The sequence below is a fragment of the Piliocolobus tephrosceles genome, chromosome 11 (assembly GCF_002776525.5).
Source record: "Piliocolobus tephrosceles isolate RC106 chromosome 11, ASM277652v3, whole genome shotgun sequence".
Taxonomy (NCBI): Eukaryota; Metazoa; Chordata; class Mammalia; order Primates; family Cercopithecidae; genus Piliocolobus; species Piliocolobus tephrosceles.
The window spans coordinates 119,083,622-119,108,546 of NC_045444.1; the positions used below are offsets into that span (position 1 = coordinate 119,083,622).

Consider the following 24,925-nt stretch of genomic DNA (forward strand, 5'->3'; position numbering starts at 1 on the left):
GGGTTTCTCCATGTTGGCCAGGCTGGTCTTAAACTCCTGGCCTCAAGTGATCCACCTACCTCGGCCTCTCTAAGTGCTGGGATTACAGGTGTGAGCTACTGCACCTGGCCTAAAAACACTTTTTTTTTTTTTTTTTTTTTGGAGATGAGGTCTAACTATGTTGCCCACATTGGTCATGAACTCCCAGTCTCAAGCAATCTTCTGCCTCAGCCTTTCAAGTAGCTGGCATTACAGGTGCAAGAATCTGCACCAAGCATGGGGAACACAGTTCAATCCATAACAGTGATGTTCCAGCTACTGTTGCTGTGAACAAATTACCCCAAAACATAGTGGCTTATAACACCCATTTTATGATGCTGACGGTTTTGGTGGATCAGGAATTCAGAGAAGGCACAGTAAGGATACTTGTCCCTGCTTCATGATGTCTTAGGCTTTGACATCTGGGGGTGACTAGACAGCTCAGGACTGGGATCATCTGGTGAGATTTTTCACTCAGACGTCTGGTTGTTGATGCTGTCAGCTGGGACCTCAGTTGGGGCTATTGATGGCACAATAATGTGGACCTCCCCGTGTGGTTTGTGCTTCAGGCAGCTTCAGGGACTGCCAAACTGTTTTTGCTTCAAACAAGACTGTTTCAGGAAGCAAGGTGGAAGGCACATCACCTCTTATGATCTAGCACTGAAGTCATGTCATTTTACTTCTACCGCTTTCTATTGGTGATAGTATCCAAGGGACTGGGAATTAGACTTTACCTCTAGAAAGGATAGCGAAGGTGCTAGAGAAGTATGTCAAATGGAAGACATTCTTGCAGCCATCTTTAGAAATATACAATCTGTTACAGGTGATTTTTTTTTTGAGACAGGATCTTGCTGTCTTTTTTTTTTTTTTTTTTTTTTTTTTGGACAGGATCTTGCTGTGCTGCCCAGGGTGGAGTGCAGTGGTGTGATCCCAGCTCACTGCAGCCCTGATCTCCCAGGCTCAAGCAATCCTCCTGTCTCGGCCTCCCAAAGTGCTAGGATTACAGGTGTGAGCCACCATGCCCAGCTATGTGCTCATGACAAGTTAAACTTGTTTTGGATTAAACACCTTACCTTCCTACCATCCTCAAATGATCTATTATTCTCAACTTCTGTTTCTATCAATGACGCACTATAGCTAAAACTTTATTATCCCTGACAAAAGCATGCATCAGTCTACCGTTGTAATTTAATACCACTATTTAGTGAAACACTGGAAAGACAGTTACTAAAAGGAGAAAAGAAAAGCCCCCTTCCTAAAGAGTAGATAATCAAGAATCGATTGGATTTTATTGGTGTTTGTTGAGCATTTTCTGTGTGTCAGGGTAATACCAGCTGCAGAGGTTGCTGGATGGAATAACGCAGCACGCACAATAGTTAGAAGCAGGGATTTTTTTCAGCTTTTTTTTTTTTTTTAGACAGGGTCTCACTCTGTCACCCAGGCTGGAGTGCAGTGGCACACAATGTCAGTTCACTGCAACCTCTGCTTCCCAGGCTCAAGTGATCCTCCCACCTCAGCCTCCCGACTAGCTGGGACTACAGATCTACATTACCATGCCCAGCTACTGTTTTTTGATATTTTTAGTAGAGATGGGGTTTCTCCATGTTGGCCAGGCTGGTCTTGAACTCCTGAACTCAGGTGATCCGACCTTCTCAGCCTCCCAAAGTGCTGGTATTACAGGTGTGAGCCATCATGCCTGGTTACCTGTATGTATTTGTCTCAAATTGCAGAACTGTGAAGTAAAAATGCTAAATTTTACTGTGTGCAAATTATATCTTAATTTAAAATAATATACGTATAGGCAATGTACAGATGGCATGACAAGTTGGTTAGGGACATGGGCTCTGCAATCAGCCAGCCTGGGCTTGGAAATCCTGGTTGAGATTCGGAGACGGTTAGCACTTCTCTCAGAAGCCTTGTTGGATTGCTCCATAGCTGTCTTACTAGGATCACAAGAGACAGTGCAAGGAAAGAATTTAATGAGGTGGTCAGCACATAACAAGTATTAATATTACTTTTTTCCTTAAAAATAACAGCTCAAGGGGTAAACTCTTTGGTCTAATGGAGGCACAGAGGCAGTAACACATGGACTGGCAGGAGCTGCAGGTTGGGGAGAAGTTGGGTAAGTGTTGGGAATGGCATTGCAACAGGATGGAACAGCATGCATAAAGGCTAAAACATAATGTCTTGTTTATGAATCTGCTAACATGGGCCTATTTGGACCACTTAGTTCAGGGGGAAGATCAAGGAGAGGAGAACAACATGGATGATGGGGTAGAGTTCTTTTGATTGTTTGTTTTAGAGACAGGGTCTTGTCCAGGCTGGAGTGCAGTGGCACCATTATAGCTCACTGCAGCCTTGTATTCCTGGGCTGGTGATCCTCAGCCTCCCAAGTAGCTAGGACTACAGGTGCATGCCACCACGCCTGGCTAATTATTTTTTATTTTTATTTTTTAGAAATGGGATCTCTCTATGTTTTCCCAAGCTATGGGGGTAGAATTCTGCAGAATGGGATTTTTAAGGGCTCCTTTAAATTTCTGTATTTCTAACAAGTCTCCACATGATGTTGATGCTACTGTACCACTTTGAACAGTAAGGGTATAAAAGTCAAGGGAAGAAAGTGTTTCAGAAGGCCGGGTGTGGTGGCTCATGCCTGTAATCCCAGCACTTTGGGAGGCCGAGGTGGGAGGATCACCTTAGGTCGGGAGTTCAAGACCAGCCTGACCAACATGGAGAAACCCTGTCTCTGCCAAAAATATGAAATTAGCCGGGCATGGTGGCGCATGCCTGTAATCCCAGCTGCTCAAGAGGCTGAGGCAGGAGAATAGCTTGAACCTGGGAGGCGGAGGTTGCAGTGAGCAGAGATCGCGCATTGCACTCCAGCCTGGGCAACAAGAGCGAAACTCCGTCTCAAAACAAAACAAAACAAGAAAGCGTTTCATAAAGTAGGAAGTGGTCAATCATACTGAAGACAGGGAAACACGAAGTTAAGATGAGGACTGAAAGACTCCAGTTATCAACCTGTAGGATGGGGTGTTCTTAGGGCAAGCAACAGGCAGATAGGAAAAGACAGAAGCCACCTAGGAGTGGTTGATGATTGCATGCCAGGTGTGGAAATGGAGAAAGTGCATATAAACAATTCTTTGGTGCAACCTGGCTTTGAAAGGGAACAGGGTCGCAGGAGGGAGAATTGGAGTTTTTGTTTTGTTTTGTTTTGAGACGAATTTTCACTCTTGTTGCCCAGGCTGGAGTGCAATGGCGCGATCTCTGCTCACCGCAATCTCCGTCTCCCGGGTTCAAGCGATTCTCCTGCCTAAACCACCCGAGTAGCTGGGATTACAGGCATGCGCCACCACGCCCGGCTAATTTTGTATTTTTCTTAGAGACGGGGTTTCTCCAGGTTGGTCAGGTTGGTCTCAAACTCCCGACCTCAGGTGATCTGCCCGCATCGGCCTCCGAAAGTGCTGGGATTACAGGCGTGAGCCACCATGCCCGGCCGAGAATTTGAGGTTTTTGTTTTTGTTTCAGACGGAGTCTTGCTCTGTCGCCAGGCTGGAGTGCAGTGGCGTGATCTCGGCTCACTGCAACCTCTGCCTCCCCGGTTCAAGCGATTCTCCTGCCTCAGCCTCCCGACTAGCTGGGACTGCAGACGCGTGCCGCCACACCCAGCTAATTTGTGTGTGTGTGTGTGTGTGTTGTGTGTGTGTGTGTGTGTGTGTATTTTCAGTAGAGACGGGGTTTCACCGTGTTAGCCGGGATGGTCTGGTCTCGATCTCCTGACCTCGTGATCCGCCCGCCTAGGTCTCCCAAAGTGCTGGGATTACAGGCGCGAGCCACCGCGCCCGGCCTGAGAATTGGAGTTTTTAACAGTCCATTTTAAGACAGGAGACAAAGGCAATCTTTAAAACTGACAGGAAGGATCCTGTAGGAAGGAAGAGGTTGGAGACACAGGCAAGAACGGAATGCCTAAGGATAGAGTTGCTAGATTTAGCAAACACAGGACGCCCAGTTAAATTCGAATTTCAGAAAAACAACAAACAGTTTTTCAGTGTGTGCCCCAAATATTACTGGGTGTCTTGTATTTTATCTGTCCATTCCAAAACAGTTCATCGCTAGGTAAAAGGGTTATAGCCCCACGTGTCCTAGGAAGGAGTCAGAGCGCTCAAGTCCTTCCCAGCTGTCCCAGTACAACACTCTGGAATGAATTCTCAGTTCTACCAGAACTGTTAACAAGTAGAGAAGCTGCTTTGAATTTCAGCTTTTGCGGCTTTCCCATTCGCTCTAGGATGGCAACTGGGAAGGAAAATGCCGGACTAAAAGCTGTGGAAAAGTTCTAATTTGAAAAACCAGTCCGTAAGTGATGCAGAGGCTTTTGAACTGCAAAAGGGCTCTGGGCGTACAGGACAGTGAGTCACAGGGTGCCTGGTCCGGGCCCAACTCTGGGCACCAAGTCCACTCAACTCAAGGGCAGGTACCCAAATGCTGCCAGGGGGTCAGCAGGCGCCTGCGCACTGCCGCGACCCCGCCCTCTTCCAACCTTTCATCCGGGTCTCGGGCAGGGGCGTGTCTGGGCAGAGGGGTGGGTGGCGGTGGAAAGGAAGGATGTCGTGGGAGACTGGAGAGTGGGGAGGGAAGCGGGAAGGGGCGGGGGCGGAGCGGGGGGCGTGGCGGAGCGAGCGCGCGGTCACGTGACGTACGTGGCGACGTGTCGGCCATCTTGTGTTGTTGAGGCTGAGGACTGACTTGGGTTCTGAGACTCCCTGTCCCGGACCGCAGGTAACGAGCCATTCCGTGTCGCTACCCTGCTCGCCTCTGCTCCGCGCCCTGGCCCCGCCGCCTCGTCCCGGGCCGTCTGTGCCTCTGGTCCGCGCTCGTGTCCCTGCTCCTCCGGCTCGAGCCGGCCCGGCCGCATGGACACCCACAGGCCGCTCCGACCGGCTTGGGCCGTCAGGCGACGGGACAGGTCAGGTGCAGGGCCGGAGAGAGCCTCCTCTAGGGCGAGGGGCGCTGAGGGCCCTGGCGCGTCACGGCCGCAGGGATCCGAGGAGCCCCTTGGCCAGGGCCTCTTGGCATTGTGAGGGGAGCCGAACAAGGCAGGAGGGTGGTGGGGTGGGCAGTGTCAGGCCGGCTTGTTCGGAGCCGGAGGGCTCACCTTCCTCTGCCTACTTCTCCGGGCCAGCCACCCGCCCAGCCTCGGGGTGCCGCGCTAACAGCTGCTGCGGCCAGACAGCTGCTTCTGCCGGCTCTCCTGTCCACACCTAGCCCCTGGGAGGTGCGCTCCTGCTTTCCCCACGGAGCATCTGGACGAAGGAGACTCCTTCCGTGGCGAGAGTACTGGGTCTGGACCAGGCCTGAGGCGAGGTGGAGCCACCATGATCGGAACCTTGGGACCGAGGCTGGGAAAGTAGAGCCCATGGCAGCCTTGGGGACCCGAATGTTCACATCAGGTTGAAATGGGCATTAGCCTTAAGTGTCAGCAGTTTCCAAAAGCACTCTGAATACTTGTTTTGTGACTGAAACATAAATCAAGCGAACAGGGAATGGGGGCCTGAAAGAAGCGGAGTGTATGATCGTATTCGGGAAGCAATAACGTTGCTTTGCAGTTAGTTATCTAGTACTGTATTTTTTATTTTGTTGTTTTCATTTTCCTGCAAGTCAAAGCACTTGAACACACATAGTCTCTCTGTAAGAAAGGTAAGTATTCCAGTTTAACTTGCAAGAAATTGAGGATGGGGCCAGAACCTGTGAACGGCTTCCTGTCTAGTGCTGTATACCTTGAATTAAGGCAGTTTTGATTCCCAATGTTGTGTCTGGGGAAGATATTCTTTCCTTATATAGTATTTCCTTTTTAGAATCAAATGACTTCCTAGATTAGAAAAATTTTTTTGTCATTCTGTACATTAATTTTGATCCTTCTAATATTTGTAGCTTTGGCCTTACAAATATTGTCCATTTTGCCCAGAACACAAATACTTTCTCTTATTCATTGATGGTTTTACGTGTTTTACTAGTTAGTATAGCAGTTTCTGGTGTGCTCAAACTGGAATATGTACTTTGCTTTTACATCAGATGTTGACATCAGAAGAGGACACTAGAAAAGTATTTAAAAGTGACACGTAACTGGAAAAATGTCACATGGTGTTTCTTTCGAAATTTAACATCAGTGAATACACGGGTGATGGTAGTGATTCACCAGAAAGGAGAAGGCTTCATGCCTTTTTAATACCTGACAAAGCATTTGAGAGTCTTGAGGCTGGGGAGGGAGAAGGGACTATGTGCTTCCATTCATTTGTTTATTCATTCATACATGCGTTTATTTGACAGATACCCTATTGAGTACTTACTACACCGTTATGTGCTGGGAGCAAAACAGACCAAACAATTCCTGGCTGTATGGAATTCATTTCTAGACAGATAGGTAAAATAGTGATGTAGTGGTAAAACACATGAAGTAGTGGTAAGCGATGTGAAGGAAAAAAATGAGTCAGGGAGATAGAATAATAGGGATTTGGGGAGGGGTTAATTTTAAGTGTCCTGAGAAGGCCTCATGGAGGAAAAACCCAACAGAGGTGAAGGTGCTGTTTCTTTAGCTTTACTGGAGTAAAAGTGCTCTAGGCTAGGGAGCAGCAAGAGCGAAGACCCAGAGACAAAAACTTAGTTGGGAGCGACTCAGGAGTAGACTGGGAAAAGCATGGAGGCTAGCCTAGGCTGAGAGGCAAGGGTGAGAGGGAGACTGGTGGGAGATGTGTGTACTTACCTCTTTGGTACTAAGATGAGATGGATTATTTGCTCTCCTGAATTCTTTTTTCTTACCTCTTGTGATTCTTGGAAAGGGATATCAGATTCTGGAGATTTGGGCCAGCAATCAGCCTATGCAACCCCCTTCCCCTACGTAACTCCCCTCCCCATCCCCTAATTTGGAAAAATTTAGGATGCTCAAATATTTCAGGAAATTATAATGAAATATCTTTCTCAAAAGTAAACGTTTTAAAATGAGATTGATGATAAACTGCTTGAAAGTGCTTTTCAAAAGCAATTGCTTTACAAGAAGGGTTATCTTTGGAAATTTCAGGATATTTGCAAATGTAGGGAAATGAGAAATTTTCCGTTGACATTTAGACATATAATTAAGGAACATAACCAGGAAAAAAGGTGGAAACAGTGTATTAACTCAAATTATCCTTAAACTGGTTAGTAAAGAATATCCCTTAATACTGTGCTGTCCAGCCTAGAGACTCTTCTGCTAATTCGTGTGCATATCCTTTACATTTTACACATGTAGAACTTTGTGTGCTGAGTTTTTTATTCCTCCACTTTTACCTTTCAGACTAGTTCTCTAATCTGATACTTAATAGACTTTTTTTTTGCAAAAAACATTTTCTGATTTCCTTCCAGCTTATCTCTATATTCTTTTTACTGAGCTTTCATAAATGTCCTTGTCATTTTAGTTTAGCTGAGGAATTTTAATATTTTGGGTTTGAAATGCTTTTGCTGGTGACATGCACATGTGAGAAACACTTTGGAGTAGGTTTGCCTCAAAATCATGAGAAGATGGGAATTACAAGGTCAGTGTGTGAATGCAACTCCTTGGCTAAAAGGGAGGCATAGTGATGGTAGTGATGAGGTAGTGTTTTAACTAATTGCCTTTCTCCCTCTTGTTTTTCTGTTGTGTTTTTGAAATGACATTTCCAAATTATAATGTCTTTGATGTCGTATCAGCTCATTTGTTTTCATGACTCTGCATTTTAATACTCCGTATGTCTATTCTCTTTTTGTTGACCTTCACGTTGGAAGATGAAACTGTTGATAGTGATTCCTATCTGGGAGAACCTTTTTGGGTAAAAAGATTACTACTGTCACTTTTATAATTGCCCTTCTATAGGATCTTTGACTTGTGCCATTTTCAAATTCTGACTTTGTTTGCAATTCTCCATGAGCCTCTGCTGATTAAATTTTCCATACTTTCTGTTTTATTCTATTTCTTATAGATTATAGTGGGACCAGTCTCATTAGGTTGAATCTACAGCCTATGTTGGTGTTAAACCCAGGTCTCTTAGAGGCAAGTTAAATGTCCATTTTCCTTCAGTTTAAATTACCATGACATATTGTTTGGTCATTGTTATAAAAGTCTGAACTCAAGCTTTTTTTCACTGCTTCACTCCCACTAGGGTTTTATGGTGATAAAGTCCTATGGTTTTTGCATGGGAGAGTATTTAAGAATAAAAGGAAAAATTTATAAAATGAAAAAGAAATAAATAGAAGTTTAAAATAAGGTTAAAAAGTTCTAGAGTTTCCATTGGTTTTTAATGCTTTGAAAAATTACATCTCTTTAAAACTAGAGATTTTTATTTCATGTATAAACTTGCTTATAGTTAGCATTGCAGTGTTTCTTGACCAAATATTGTTTTTACATTTTATTCATGCTCTTAGATGAATGAGAAGTATACTAAATTAATTATGTAGGAATGTAAAGTGATACCTTTATTGAATTGCCTATAGTTTTGTGTGAGGTTGAAAGAGGAGAGAGGTTTGAAAAGCAAAGAATGTTCTCTTAATTGACCAAACTTCATTTTATAAAAATATTTCAAAGTATTACATACTTCCCTTCTTTAAGTAAATGAGGAACACAATTTTATATTTTCTTTTTTTTTTTTTTTTTGAGATGGAGTCTCGCTCTGTCGCCCCCAGTGGCACGATCTGGGCTCACTGCAAGCTCCGCTTCCCAGATTCACACCATTCTCCCGCCTTAGCCTCTGGAGTAGCTGGGACTACAGGCGACCGCCACCACGCCCGGCTAATTTCTTTTTTTTGTATTTTTAGTAGAGACGGGGTTTCACCGTGTTAGCCAGGATGATCTCGATCTCCTGACTTCGTGATCCGCCCACCTCGGCCTCCCAAAGTGCTGGGATTACAGGCTTGAGCCACTGCGCCCGGCCACAATTTTTTATTTTCTTATTAACTATGGGGTTTCGTTAATTATTATTATTTGAGATGGAATCTCACTTTGTTGCCCAGGCTGCAGTGTAGTGGCCTAATCTCGGTTCACTACAGCCCATGATAGAGCAAGACCCTGTCTCTTAGGGGGTTGAGGTTGCAGTGAACCGTGATTGCACCGCTGCGCTCCAGCCTAGGTGATAGAGCAAGACTCTCCAAATAGGGTCTTGCTCTGTCACCTAGGCTGGAGCAAGGCGGTACAGTCACTGCCCACTGTAACCTCAACCTCCCAGACTCAAGCCATCCTCCTACCTCAGCTTCCTAAGTGGCTGGGATTACAGTTCCATGCCACCACATCTGGCCAATATTTTTTGTAGAGATGGGGTCTCACTGTGTTGCCTAGGCTGGTCTTAAACTTCTGGTCTGAAGTGATACTCCTGCTTCAGTCTCCCAAAGTGTTGAGATTATAGGCATGGGCCACTGTGTCCCACCAAGAATGCAATTTGAGAAAGTCACATCCACCTCTGATTTAATTTTGCAAAAAAAGTAGCCATGTTATAATGTCCAAAGGTCATATAACTTTACCCACTGAACTGTGTAATTTTTTAAGGGCAGGAGGAAAGGGAAGGAGAAGTGGATAATAAACAAACTCTTCTATGGCTGGGTGCAGTAGTTCACAACTATAATCCCAGCACTTTGGGAGGCTGAGGTAGGAAGATGACTTGAGCCCAGGAGTTTGAGACCAGCCAGGGCAACATAGAGAGAACCCCATCTCTAAAAAAGATTTTTAAAAAATTAGCTGAGTATGGTGGTGCACGCTTATAGTCCCAGCTACTCAGGAGGCTGAGGCTGGAGGATTGCTTGAGCCCAGGAGGTCAAGGCTACAGTGAGCTCTGATTGTACCACCACACTCCAGCTGAGGGAACAAAGCAAGACCCCATTTTGAAAATAATTGGCTGAGTGCAGTGGCTCATGCCTGTAATCCCAGCACTCTGGGAGGTCAAGGTGAGCGGATCACTCGATGTCCGGAGTTCGAGACCAGCCTGGCCAACATGGCGAAACCTGTGTCTACTAAAAATACAAAAATTAGCCAGGCATGGTGCTGCACACTTGTAATCCCAGCTACTCAGGAGGCTGAGGCAGGATACTCGCTTGAACCTGGGAGGTGGAGGTTGCAGTGAGCTGAAATTGTGCCACTGCACTCCAGCCTGGGCAACGGAGCGAGAGTCTGTCTCAAAAAAAAAAAAAGGAAAAAAAAAGTCTCTGTCTCTCTCTCTCTACCTAGTTGCTTTCCTGTAGTTAATGGAATTGTCAACTTTAATTGTTAATTATTGTTCTTTGACTTTGTATAGCAATAAAGCATCATTTGATTTTAGCCAAGAAACTACCTGAAGATACTATACTTCAGTTCACTCCTTGTCACTTGGAATATCACCAACTTGTGAATTTTTAAGATACTGCCCCAACAGAGCATTAAAGGCAGGTTGTGATTTTGCAACTGAAAGCACACTTGGAGCTTTGCTCCCTGGACATTTTGGCAGTGATCATATTTCTGAGGGTTCAGTGATTATTTGTGTAGGATGCATATTGCTGTGATGCAGCTTTCGTTTTTCTGTTAGATATATATTTTTTGAGATAGGGTCTCACTCTGTCCCCCAGGCTGAGTGCAGTGGTGCAGTTGCAGCTCACTGCAGCTTTGACCTCCCTGAGCTAACGTGATCCTCCTACCTCAGCCTCCTGAATAGCTGGGACTACAGGCATGCGCCCCATACCTAGCTAATTTTTGTAGAGATGGGGTTTTGCTATGTTGCCCAGGCTGGTCTTGAACTCTTGGGCTCAATCGATCACTTGCCTTGTCCTCCCAAAGTGTTAGGATTACAGGCATGACCCACTGTGCCTGGCAGTAGGTTTTGAAAGTTAATACCAAGTCCCTATAATGGAGTTTTGAATGAAAACTCCAAATAATCACTTCTCTGAAACCCCATGGTGGTCTTCATTTGCCAGCTTCATAAGAATCACTTGGAACTTTTGTTAAAAAATATATAGTTTTCATTCCCACTGTAGAACTACTGAGACTTTCTAGATGTTAGGGAATCTAGTTTATAAATACACCAGCTGAGCTAATCTTTTAACCAGGTTTGGAAGCCATTTTCTGCAGAATATATTCATGATGAAAAAGTGTGCTTTTAAAGTTTCCTAAGAGGTTGCTGGGTGATTTATATTAATATTTTTATTATTTACAGTGTTAAAAGGATCTGAACAAAATCTGCTCAAATCTCCTGCTGTGAACCAGCAGAATTTTTGAACAGGTAAGTGTGGAAGGGAAGCACAAAGCCTGAGGGCTTTTGCAAATAGGTAATTTCTGCTTTTAGGTTTTAGTTATTTTTGCCCTATTATTTCTCCTGAGGTTTTGGGTAGTGAGTAGAAACTTCTTCCCTGGTGCCTTTCAGATCCTTTATGAACAGTAAGAGTAACGTACCCTTTCTGCATTGATCCTGGTGTGAATTTGTGTCTTAAACTGTCATAATAATTTTTTGTTGGCAAGAAACAAGGAGGAATGCTTTGGAGGCAGGGGTACTCTAAAGAACCAAAGAGCAGTTGACTTCCTGAGGGATGTGAACCAGAAACTGGGAAGCTTTCAGGAGCCATAGTACTTGTAGATAGCACTTTTCTACCAGCTGGCCAGTGTCCTCTCTTGTCTCTTTTTGTCCTGCTTTAGTTGTGTTTGTGCATTCTGACCTTTTCTGCTTTAACAAACACAAACTCATGGTAGCAAATGGCCACTTAATTCTTGGAGCCACATATGAACGTAGGCTCTAGTGCCAGTAGGCAATGGATTGCTAGCACAGTGTGCATGTTTCAGATTCTTGGGAGGGGAGACTTGACTGGTTGAACTTGGCTCAGTTCTCCGTCATTGATGAGACTAGTTATGGACGTAGGGTTGAAGTCTAGAAGTGCACACACAGTTAGCTGAAAGGTCCCACTCCTCATGGCGGGGTAGGTCTCAGAGAAGGTAGAATGGTGACTGTTCTACGTGGACTCCCAGAGAAGCTTTAGACATTTTTCCTTTTCTAGCATTCTAGAAAAATGTCCTGTGTATAGCTCTGCATTTTTGATTTATCTGTTCTAAAGAGTTAACGTATATGCCTATCTATTTTTTGGTGAATGAGGCCAGTAGGTCTCACCAGGCATACTTGTTGAAATTTATTAGTGCTGTTTTTGTTTGTTTGTTTGTTTGTTTTTTAGACAGTCTTGCTCTGTTGCCTGGGCTGGAGTGCAGTGGCACAATGTCAGCTCACTGTAGCTTCTGCCTCCCAGGTTCAAGTGATTCTCATGCCTCAGCCTCCTGAGTAGCTGAGATTACAGGTATTCGCCAGCACATCCAGCTAATTTTTAGTAGAGATGGGGTTTTGCCACGTTGGCCAGGCTGGTCTTGAACTTCTGGGCTCAAGTGATCCACCCGCCTCGGCCTCCCAAAATGTTGGGATTACAGGTGTGAGCCACCACACATGGACTTCTTAGTGCATTTTTTTAACAAAAATTCTTGATTTTGGAGGTTCAGAGGAGTGGCTGGTTAAAGGTTTAGCAAGCAGACATAAACAAAGGAGAAGCTTCGTGTGGAAAAATTCGTTGGTTATTTCCATTGTTTGTTTTTTATAAATTTTAACTTCTCGATACTTTTTATAGTACTAAGCTACACTTGAGTATTAGGAAGCCATATAGAATTCGAAAGGTCCAACTTCATAGACTCTATTCACATTATTAGAGTAGTAATGGGGACCGTTACATTTGGGAAAGGATCAGTGAGACAGTATAAACTTTTGAAATAATACGTTTTTGTATTCCAGAATTATTAGATAATACTGAAGCAAACTTTTTTAATGGAACATTTTGAAGTCCTGTGTATTTTTTTTATTTTTGTATTTTTTTTTGAGATAGAGTTTCACTCTTGTTGCCGAGGCTGGAGCACAATGGTGCCATCTCAGCTCACCACACCCTCCGCTTCCCGGGCTCAAGCAGTTCTCCTGCCTCAGCCTCCCAAGTAGCTGAGATTACAGGCATGCGCCACCACACCACACTAATTTTGTATTTTTGCTAGAGACAGGTTTTCTCCATGTTGGTGAGGCAGGTCTCAAAGTCCCGACCTCAGCTTATCTGCCCATCTCTGCCTCCCAAAGTACTGGGATTACAGGCGTGAGCCACCGTGCCTGGCCTTAATTTTTATTTTTTGAGATGAAGTTTCACTCTTGTTGCCCAGGCTGGAGTGCAGTGGCATGATCTTGGCTCACTGCAACCTCCGCTTCCTGAGTTCAAGCGATTCTCCTGCCTCAGACTCCCAGGTAGCTGGGATTACAGGTGTATGCCACCACACCCAGCTAGTTTTTAATATTTTTAGTAGAGACAGGGTTTCACCATGTTGGCCAGGCTGGTCTCAAACTCCCGACCTCAGGTGATCCACCTACCTCGGCTTCCCAAAGTGCTGGGATTATAGGCATGAGCCTATAATACCATACCCAGCCCCTGTTTATTATTGTTTGTAGCTCATATATACTTGGTGACACCTAATTGCTTAGCTAATATTTTATTATTTTATTACTTTTATTTTACTTTTATTACTTTTATTATTTTATTACTTACATTTGTATTATTATGTCTAGATTTTTGATGCAAAGGCTAGGAACTAATAAAAGTGATTTATTATAGAGCGATATGTCTAATGACAGCCCATAGATGTGACTTCTGACTCCGTTTTTTAGCCATGGTTGTTTTTAGCAGATGGTAGCTGAATTCATTTTTAAGATAGAAAAGTTCTTTCTTATATTGTACATTTTCTTACATCTGGATGTTGACATAGATGCATTCAGAGCTTTATGAGGTTTAAAAGGATTTCTGCATGATTTGTGTAAAATTTTCATGGGCTGGGTGCAGCATGGCTTACATCTGTAATCCAAGCATGTTGGGAGGTTGAGACTGGAGGATCACTTGGGTCCAGGAGTTTGAAACTAGCCTGGGAAACATAGGGAGATCATGTCTCTATGAAAATAAAAAAGTTTGGCTGGGCATGGTGGCTCACGCCTATAATCCCATCCCTTTGGGAGGCTGAGGTAGGCGGATCGCTTGAGGTCAGGAGTTTGAGACCAGCCTGACCAACATGGCGAAACCCTGTCTCTACAAAAAATACAAAAATTAGCCGGGTGTGATGGCGCGCGCCTGTAGTCCCAGCTACTTGAGAGGCTGAGACAGAAGATTATCTTTTGAACCTGAGAGTGGAGGCTGCAGTGAGCCGAGATTGAGTCACTGCACTCCAGCCTGAGTGATAGAGCAAGACTCTGTCTCAAAATAAATAAATAAATAAATAAATAAATAAATAAATAAATAAAAATAAATAATTAGCTCCGTGTGGTAGTGCATGCCTTGGTCCCAGTTCCTTAGGAGGCTGAGGCTGGGAGATCCCAGGCTGAGGCCTGGGAATTTGAGGCTGTACAGAGCTGTGATTGCACCACTGCATTCCTACCTGGGTAATAGAGCAAGACCTTGTCTCAAAAAAAAAAAAAATTTTTTTTTTCACAGGATCTAGGGAATCCCTCTGTGGAAAACATTGGCTTATAGTAAGATTATCAAATGATGTGGCAATGTTGATGGCATTGTATTTTTTCCTAAAATATTTCATTTTTGCTGATTTTATTCTTTTCACCAAAAGGAGGAAGAAAGAAGGAGAAATGTTTATATTGTTCAGAAACAGTAGGAAGAATGATAATATTAGCAATATGTTTTCTTCTGTAATGATATTGTGGCTAGTATCTTCTTTGGGAACAAAGCGCCTTTTATTCAAGTTCTCCTGGGCATGGAGGAAGTCTTGGGAGCTCTGGTCTCTTCAGTATTGGTCCTTGGGTTATACAGATTGACGAGGAATTGGCAGAAATTTTTGAGGTTTAAAATTCCTCCTGTACAACAAGAATTTGGTTGTACAGACTGACAAGGAATTGTCTTGGTACTTTCTATTTGATAAATCATGGCTTAGGTCTCGAAGAGTAGCCATAACCAGGGGCTCTCATGATCAGTTTCTTGGGAATTGATGTGTGGTGCTCCCCAAACCATGACCAGATGTTTTTGGTGTAACTGGATTAGTATCCGTCCTGCAAGATCAGTGAATCAGAGAGCCCTACTTTAGTTCTGGAATCTGACCCTCCTCTTAGCTTTTTATATTACTTCTACCATTGGGATTTTTTGTTTTTTTTGAGACGGGGTTTCGCTCTTTCGCCCAGGCTAGAGTGAAGTGGAGCCATCTTGGCTCACTGCAGCCTCCATCCCCCGGGTTCAAGTGATTTTCCTGCCTCAGCCTCACTAGCAACTGGGATTACAGGCATGTACCACCATGCCTGGCTAATTTTTGTATTTTTAGTAGAGACGAGGTTTCATCATGTTGGCCAGGCTGGTCCTGAACTCTTGACCTCAGGTGATCCACCTGTCTGGGCCTCCCAAAGTGCTAGGATTGCAGGCGTGAGCCACCACTCCCAGCCTTTTTGTGTATTTTTTTAAATAAAAAAAAAAAAAAAACGTTTTTTGAGATGAGGCCTTGCTCTGTCTCTCAGGCCGCAGTGCAGTGTTGCAGTTGCAGCTCACTGCAGCCTTGACCTTCTCGCGCTCGGGTGATCCTCCCACCTCATCCTCCTGAATATAGAAGTACAGGCATATGCCACTGCACATGGCTAAGTTTTCTATTTTTTGTAGAGACTGGTTTTTGCCACATTGCCTAGGTTGGTCTTGAACTCCTGGACTAGAGCTATCCTCCTGCCTTGGTCTCCCAAAGTGCTAGGATTACAGGCGTGAGCCTCCACGTCCAGTGTTTGTACCTTTGTTAATGAAGTTTCCCATAATGTATTATAAGAACATACACTCTTCCTTAATTGAGGGTAATTATATTGTTTAATTGTGTGGTGCAAGGGGGTGGGAGTTTGGGGACAGTGAACAGAATGGAGATTGAGAAAAGGAAAGAAAAGTGACTTTGTACAAAATGAATTCTTCTGAAAATTGCAAGGAACTGGAAAAAAAAGCAATATTGAGTACCATATCAATATGTAGTGAAAAGCTTGAGGGCTTTTGAGCAGGGAGATGTGGGTTTGATCTTTTGTCGCTTAGCCAGGTGCAGTGGCTCACACCTGTAATTCCAGCACTTTGCGAGGCTGAGGCAGGTGAATTGCTTGAGTCCAGGAGTTCAAGACCAGCCTGGGCAACGTGGCAAAACCTCATTTCTTTAAAAAAAAAAAAAAAGTAGCTGGGCATGGTGGCATGGGCCTGTAGTCCTAACTACAGCCTCACTGCAGCCTCAGCCTCCCAGGCTCAAGTGATCCTCCAATTGCACTCCAGCCTGGGTGACAGAATAAGACCCTGTCTCAAAAAAAAGAAAAAAAAAATTTTTTCTGACCAGACATGGTGGCTCATGTCTGTAATCCCAGCACTGTGGGAAGGCCAGGCAGGTGAATCACCTGAGGTCAAGAGTCGGGACAAGCCTGGCCAACATGGAGAATCCCCATCTCTACCAAAAATACTAAAATTAGCTGGGCGTTGGTGGTAGGCATCTGTAATCCCAGCTACGCAGGAGGCTGTGGCACCAGAATCTCTTGAACCTGGGAGGTGGAGGTTGCAGTGAGCCAAGGTTGCACCACTGCACTCCAGTCTGGGTGACAGAGTGAGACTCCATCTCAAAAAAAGAAAAAAAAAAATTCTGTTACTTATTACATGTAACTTTGAACAGGTTAACCTTTTGGAGCCTAACTATCCTTATCTGTAAATTATGTCCTATGGTTATTGTATCAATGCAAAATCTAAGTATAATACCTGGCATGTACTAAGTAGGCTCTCAGTGAATGGTGGCTTTTACGATTGCTGTTACTATGTAAATAGGTAACTTTTGATTGCAAAATGTCATCTTTTAAATTGGTTTTTTAGATACAGGGTCTTGCTCTGTCATGCAGGCAGTTTGCTGCAGCCTGGAACTCCTGAGCTAAAGTGATTCTCTGGCTTCAGCCTCCTAAGTAGCTGGAGCTATGCGTGCTGTCCACCACACCAAACTAATTTTTATTTCATTTAACTTTTGAAAAATTTTTCGTAGAGGCCGGGCGCGGTGGCTCTTGCCTGTAATCCCAGCACTTTAGGAGGCTGAGGCAGGTAGATCACGAGGTCAGGAGTTCGAGAGCAGCCTGGCCAACATGGTGAAACCCCGTCTCTACTAAAAGTAGAAAAATTAGCCGGGTGTTGTGGTGCGGGCCTATAATCCCAGCTATTTGGGAGGGTGAGGCAGGAGAATCCCTTGAACCCGGGAGGCAGAGGTTGCAGCGAGCCGAGATTGCACCACTGCACTCCAGCCTGGGCAACAGAGCAAGACTCTGTCTTGCAGGGGGAGAAAAAAAATTGTAGAGATGAAGCCTTAAGCCTGGTCTTGAGCTCCTGGGCTCAAGTGATCCTTCCGCCTTGGCTTCCCAAAGTTCTGGGATTAGAGACCTGAGCCACTGTGCCTGGGTTACAGCTAATTTTTAAAAAGTTATTTATTTATTTATTTATTTATTTAAGACAGAGTCTTGCTCTGTTGCCCAGGCTGGAGTGCAGTGGTGTGATCTCTGCTCACTGCAAGCTCCTCCTCCCGGGTTTACACCTTTCTCCTGCCTCAGCCTCCCAAGTAGCTGGGACTATAGGTGCCCACCACCACGCCCGGCTAATTTTTTGTATTTTTAGTAGAGACGGGGCTTCACCGTGTTAGCCAGGATGGTCTTGATCTCCTGACCTCTTGATCGCCCGTCCCAGCCTCCGAAAGTGCTGGGATTACAGGCGTGAGCCACCACGCCTGGCCTAAAAAGTTGTTTTAAGAGGGGGTCTCGCTGTGTTACTTAGGCTGGTTTAGAACTCCTAACCTCAAGCAATCCTCCCACCTTGGCCTCCCAAAGTGCTTGAGGTTATAGGTATCAGCTACCATACCCAGCCATCTTTGTGAGTTTTGAATAGACATGTCAGTGAGTTCTGTTTGTGGGTCTTTTTTTTTTTTTTTTGAGACGGAGTCTCGCTCTGTCGCCCAGGCTGGAGTGCAGTGGCCGGATCTCAGCTCACTGCAAGCTCTGCCTCCCTGGTTTACGCCATTCTCCTGCCTCAGCCTCTCGAGTAGCTGGGACTACAGGCACCTGCCACCTCGCCTGGCTAGTTTTTTTTGTATTTTTTTTTTAGTAGAGACGGGGTTTCACCATGTTAGCCAGGATGGTCTCAATCTCCTGACCTCGTGATCCGCCCATCTCGGCCTCCCAAAGTGTTGGGATTACAGGCTTGAGCCACCGTGTCCGGCCTGTGGGTCTTTTGTCTTTAAAAAAATATTTAAACCCAGCAAATATTTGAATGATTGCCTTGTGCCAGGTGCTGGACTAGCCCTAGTGGTTGAGCAAAACACATGCTGTTCTGTTTTCACAGGCCTTACAGCCCAGTGAGAGAGGCAGCCAAACAATCATTTAAGTAAAATCCAAAATGTGAAAAATCTTTCTGTCCTCGGAAAAGGTACAGTTTGAAAACACTAGATACTTTCTGAATAAGTGTCACGTTTTGGATCTTGGTGTTCTTTTTTTTGGAGATGGAGTTTCGCTCTTGTTTCCCAGGCTGGAGTGTAGTGGTGCGATTCTCGGCTCACTGCAACCTCCATCTCCTGGGTTCACGCAATTCTCCTGCCTCAGCCTTCCAGGTAGGTGGAATTACAGGCCCATTACCATGTCTGGCTAACTTTTTGTATTTTTAGTAGAGACAGGGTTTTTGTTGGCCAGGCTGGTCTCGAACTCCTGACCTGGGTGATCTACCCACCTCGGCCTCCCAAAGTGTTGGGACTACAGGCATGAGCCACTGCACCTGGTCAGATCTTGGTGTTCTTATTGTCAGTGATATTGTATGCCCTTTGATATGCTCTATAGGGTATTTATGTATGTTTTAAGTTTATGTGTTTTTTAATTTTTTTTTTATTTGTTTGTTTTTAAAGACAGTGTCTTGGTCAGTCACACAGACTGGAGTGTGATGGCGCAGTCTTGGCTCCCTGAAACCTCTGCCTCCTGGGCTCAAGCTATCCTCCCACCTGTACCTCCTGAGTAGCTGGGACTCCAGGAGTGTGCCACCATGCCTGGCTAATTATTATTTTTTTTTTTTTTGGTATTTTTTTGTAGAGATAGGGTTTCACCATGTTGCCTAGGCTTTATTTTTCGTTTTCATTTTTTCTTCTTTCTCTGAGATAGATGTTAATCAACTTTTTGATCTTAGGACCTCTTTACCCTCTTAAAAGTTATTGAGGGCCCCAAGGAGCTTTTGGTTTTTTAGTTATATCTGTTTATCATATCAAGAAATTTAAAAAGTATTAGTTCATTTAAAAATAACAAACTCATTATATGCTAACATAAATATATTTTTAGTATGACATACCTATTTTCTAAACCATTTCTAAAAATGTGTTGATAGGATTGGCATTGTTTTACCTTTTTACAGATTTCTTTTATGTCTTGCTTTATGGAAGGCAACTGGGTTATATTTGCTTCTGCATTCAGTCTGTTGCTATTTATTACTTTGGTTGAAGTATATGAAGGAAAATTATCCTCACAATGATATTATATATGTATATAATATGTATATAGTTGTAACAGAGAATTTTAATAGCTTTTACAGATAATTGCAGATATTCTTTGATATTACACTAAAATTTGACCAGCAGTGTTTTTTTTCTTTTTTTGTATTTTAAATTTTTATTGCTTTACTTTAACACTGGGTAACCAAGTAGTGTTTTTTTTAAAGGTTAGTTGCAATATGAAATCTGAGTTATATCAATAGTTTGTCCTCTGTAAATATAAAATCCATTTGGCTAGCTTCCATGTTGAATGGATATCTTATAGTATACAGTATCAAAAAATCACTTTCATTGAAATCAGCACTTATCAGAAAAGCCTTTAAATATTGGAAAACTTTCTGACTCATGGTGACGAATAGAAACTTTAACAAAATTCTAATTTTTGCTTGAAAGGTCAAATTTTATAATTGGCAACAAGTACTCTGAATTGTTTTTCTTGAAGTCTTATTCGTTTTGAAAAAAATATCTGCTACATACACAAGTCTGGACAGCCATATTGTTTGCAGCTATTCTTTCAAGTCAAAATTATGTTCTGTGAAAAAAAGCAACTAGTTGAGCTTGTAACCCAAAACAGTTGCATTAAATACCATTCTTCATGACTTTGTATGCAGTAGAAATGCATATTTTCCATTTCATCATGTAAAATATTAAAAAGATGTGTTCCTAGGGATCAAGATTAATACAATTAATATTTTTTACTCCTTCGTCATGGGCATTCGTAATAAAAGTGGCTTTTCCCCCCTCTCTCTTATGAGTACGTGCCACATGGCAGTGAAGAATACAGTGACTGCTGGTACAGTTTGTTGCAATTAACTTCAGTCATGCTGTAGTGCCGGCAGTTTTCCCCATCACTACACAGTCTGTGCAAGTGTCAACACAATGAAGAATGCAAATAATATTTTAGTTTTTGCAATAGAAAATTCTCAAACTAGCAAATGAGATCACAATAGTATTTTGTAATAGTATTATTAAGAAAATACATCATGGATGCCCTGAAAGAGTTTGGAGGTCCATAGATTGTACTTTGTAAACTGCTGCTTTGAGGAGTGGAACACTTTTCAGTGTTACATTTACATATGTTACATTGATTTTTTAAAAACCAATTTTAAAACATAAGTGTTTGAAGTTAGAATAAACATGTCACTGAAGGTTTTTAGATATTACTGAGAATTTTTAGTGCTGAGTAGATAAGAATTTGTTTGTAAGTTAGGGTGAGTTATAATTTTCTGCTATGAAGAAAATGTTCTATGAATCTCCACCATCCAGTACTATAACTACTAGCCACTTGTTTCTGTTGAGCACTTGAGATACTACTAGCTGGTGTGACTGAGGAACTGCATTTTTAAAAAGTGTAGAAAAAACTTTTTTTTTTTTTGAGATGGAATCTTGCTGTGTTGCACAGACTGGAGTGCAGTGGCACGACCTCTGCTCACTGTAATCACTGCCTCTCGGGTTCAAGCTATTCTCCAGCCTCAGCCTCCCGAATAGCTGGGATTACAAGCACTCACCACCGTGCCCAGCTGATTTTTTGTATTTTTTATTAAGAGACAGGGTTTCACCATGTTGGCCAAGCTGGTCTTGAACTCCTGACCTCAAGTGATGAGATCGCCTTGGCCTCCCAAAGTGCTGGGATTACAGGCGTGAGCCACTGGGCCCGGCCTTAACTTTTAAATTGTAACTTTTTAAAAAAAATAGTGGGCTTTAGTTTTTAGAACAGTTGTAGATTTACAGAAAATTGAGAAGATAGTGCAGAATTCCAGTTATTAACATCTTACATTACTAGGGTACATTGTTATAATTAATAAACCAGTATTGATACGTTGTCATTAATTAAAGTCCCTCATTTATTTACATTTCGTTAATTGTACCTAGTGTGTTTTTCTGTTTCAGAATTCCATCCAGGATACCACCTTATACCTAGTCATGCATTCTTAAGCTTCCCTTAGCTATGACAGTTTCTCTGACTTTCCTTGTTTTTGATGACCTTGACAAGTTTGAAGAGTACTTGTTATTTTGTAGAATGACTCTCTTTTAGAATTTGATGTTTTTCATGATTAGACTGTGATTATGGATTTTTAGAGGAAGATTACAAAGTGCCATTTTCATCATATTGAGAGTATATATGTCATCACGATTTATCATCCTTGATGTTGACCTTCATACGTTGTTAGGTTTGTCCACTGTAAAGTTATTCCCTCTGGTGCCTTTGAAGAACTGATTTTTTTTCTTTCTTTCTTTTTTTTTTTTTTTTGAGACAGAGTCTCGCTCTTTCGCCCAGGCTGGAGTGCAGTGGTGCGATCTTGGCTCCCTGCAAGTTCCGCCTCCCAGGTTCACGCCATTATCCTGCCTCAACCTCCTGAGTAGCTGGGACTACAGGCACCTGCCACCATGCCCGGCTAATTTTTTTTGTATTTTTTCGTAGAGACGGGGTTTCACCATGTTAGCCAGAATGGTCTCGATCTCCTGACCTTGTGATTCACCCGTCTCGGTCTCCCAAAGTGTTGGGATTACAGTGGCATGAGCCACCGTACTGGGCCTAGGAACTGATTTTAAAATTTTAGTTAATCTTAATTTAACTTTACATAGCCATATGTGGCTAATGGGTGCTGTGTCAACAGTACAATTGTAGATAATGTTCTTCAGTTTTAAATTTTAGCTAAAACTTTAACATCTGTTTTAATACCTTTAAAGAAGGCAATTTAACATAAAAGAAATATTAAAGCTTAGTCTTGGAATACATTGCTTTTTGGGTGGTGCAGTCTATTTACTTTTAGTAAGTTTAGTCTTTTTTAAAAAAACTTTTCTGAGGTAAAATTTACAATAAAATATCTTCATTTTAAGTATGCTCATTAAGTGTACATTTTGATGAGTTTTCAAAAATGCACACACTGATGTAACTGTTACTGTAATCAAGATATGTAACATTTTCATTATCACCAGAAGTTTCCCCCAGCTGTTTCGTAGTCATTTTTCCTCCTCTACCACTGTTTTCTGTGACTTACTGATTAATAGTTGCATCTTCTAGAATTTCATGTAAATGGAAATCATTTTTAGGTCTGGCATTTTTTTCCCCCTATTTTAATACTTTTATGTTCAGGGGTACATGTGCAGATTTGTTACATAGGTAAATGTGTGTCATGGGGGTTTGTTGTATAGATCAGTGCCCATTAGTTATTTTTCCCAATCCTCTCCCTCCTCCCACTCTCCACCCTCCATCGTCTGAGAGGCCTCAGTGTGTGTTGTTTCCCTCTGTGTGTCCATGTGTTCTTATTATTTAGCTGCCACTTTTAAGTGAGAACATGCAGTATTTGGTTTTCTGTTCCTGCGTTGCTAAGGATAATGGTCTTCAGCTCCATCCATGTTCCTGCAAAGGACATGATCTTTTTCTTTTTTATGGCTGCAGGGTCTGGCATCTTTTGCTGAACATAATTATCTGTGATTCATCCATATTGCTGCATGCAAATAGTTTGTTTTTTAATGCCAAGAATATTCCAAGGTATGACTTTACAGTATTTGTTCATAATATTATTTATGAACATTTGGATTGTCCTCAGTTTTGGGCTATTAGAAGTAAAGCTGACCTTAATTTTATGGCACAGGTAATGATTCAGAATTGTATTAGGTTGCAGTGTTTATCACAATACTATAAATAGAAATTTAAATTCCTGTTAGGAAGGAGAAAAGCCAGCAGAGTATCTGTAATTTTTTTGAAGACATGCCATAGAAAGGATAATTCACATAGAAATAATGTTTTGCAAGGTTTTATGTATAGTGTATGGGCCAGGTAGGTGTAGACAATTCCTTGGACTTTTGTTGGCTTTCTGGGGGGGGGGAAAAGTTCTTTGTTAATTCCTTAGGTGAAATGTTTAGTAATAAAGTGAGTATTGAAGCCTAAGTTTGCTTCATGAAGTTTTGTCATCAGTAAATGTGTTAACAGATCATATTTTAAAAATTACTCAAAAATGTTGGTGTATTTATTAGTGAAGACATTTAGTATTGCCAGATTAGATGGATGCATACATAAGGAAAAGGTGTTTTCTGCTATAGTAGATGGGAGAAGAATTTCCTTTTTTTTTTAAACCTTAAAATTCTTTTTAAACCAAGTTAAAGTTGAAAAGAGTGATAACTTTCTATGACATTCATGTTGGGACTGTAAAAGTATTTCAGCAGGCCAGGCCTATGCTTTTTGTGATAATTAAAATACATTTTATTATAAAGTAATGAAAGAATATTGCAAGTTTTGAGAGTAGCGGACAAGTCATTAATGTCACCTCACTAATATTCCTTTGTCTTGTGTTCTTTTTGCCTTTGTTTGGACATATATATAACTATACTGTGTGCAGCTGTAACGATAGCTATCTTTTGATGAGTGAATGTGCCACTTTTACAAGATTGCTTCCAGTCTTTTACTATTATAAGTAATGTGGGTCCCCCTCATGTTTGGACTTTTTCCTTTTCATCTTCTTACTTAGCTGTTTTCTGACATTTGAAAAAAAGCATTCGAAGATCTACATTCTTTTACCCTAGTACGTGAGTCTTGCTTCATTTGAATGTAGACCTTTTTATGGTCTTAGGAGCTGACAGATTTGAAGATTATTTTATCAAGATAATGGTGTTTTTTGTTTTGTTTTGTTTTGGTTTTTGAGACAGAGTCTTACTCCGTCACTCTGACAGCAGTGGCACAATCTCGGCTCACTGCAACCTCCACCTCCTGCGTTTAAGCGATCCTCATGCTTCAGTCCTCCCTACTAGCTGGGATTACAAGCATGTGCCACCACACCCGGCTAATTTGTTTTTGTATTTTTAGTGTAGAGATGGGGTTTCACCATGTTGGCTAGGCTGGTCTTGAACTCCTGGCCTCATGTAATCTGCCGCCTTGGCCTCCCAAAGTGCTGGGATTATAGGCATGAGCCACCGCGCCTGACTGGTGTTTTTTTGTTTTGTTTTGTTTTTTAATGGCAAAAATTTAAGCAGGGAATACATTTAATATGTTACCGGAAGACATGCGTTTAAAATAGTTTAGATAGCTTTGTTTCATGCTCACTGAAGTTTTTTTGATCCAGGGTCTCACTTTGTAGCCCAGGCTGGAGTGCAGTGTCACAATCACAGCTCACTGCAGCCTTGACCTCCTGGGCTCAGGTGATCCTCCCACTTCAGCCTCCCCAGAAGCTGGGACCACAGGTGTGCACCACCACACCCAGCTAATTTTTTTTTTTTTTGGTAGAGATGGGGTTTTGGCATGTTTCCCAGGCTAGTCTGAAACTCCTGGACTCAAGCAATCCAACTGCGTCAGGCTCCCAAAGTCCTGGGATTATAGGCGTGAGCCACCATGCT

General features: G+C 42.6%; 1 protein-coding gene across 4 annotated transcripts in view; it reads left to right on the plus strand.

Moving 5' to 3' along the window:
- The first annotated feature begins 4,712 nt into the window (after positions 1 to 4,712).
- GIGYF2 (GRB10 interacting GYF protein 2) overlaps positions 4,713 to 24,925 on the plus strand; it is a 165,765-nt gene continuing 145,552 nt past the window's right edge. For 2 of the 4 annotated variants that reach the window (XM_023188560.1, XM_023188563.1), the window contains exons 1-2: positions 4,726 to 4,794; positions 11,196 to 11,261. The gene's annotated coding sequence lies outside the window, so the exon portion shown is untranslated. Of the gene's footprint in view, positions 4,795 to 8,028; positions 8,078 to 11,195; positions 11,262 to 24,925 lie in introns of those variants that run through there. The other 2 variants (XM_023188561.1, XM_023188562.1) reach the window with 2 other exon arrangements.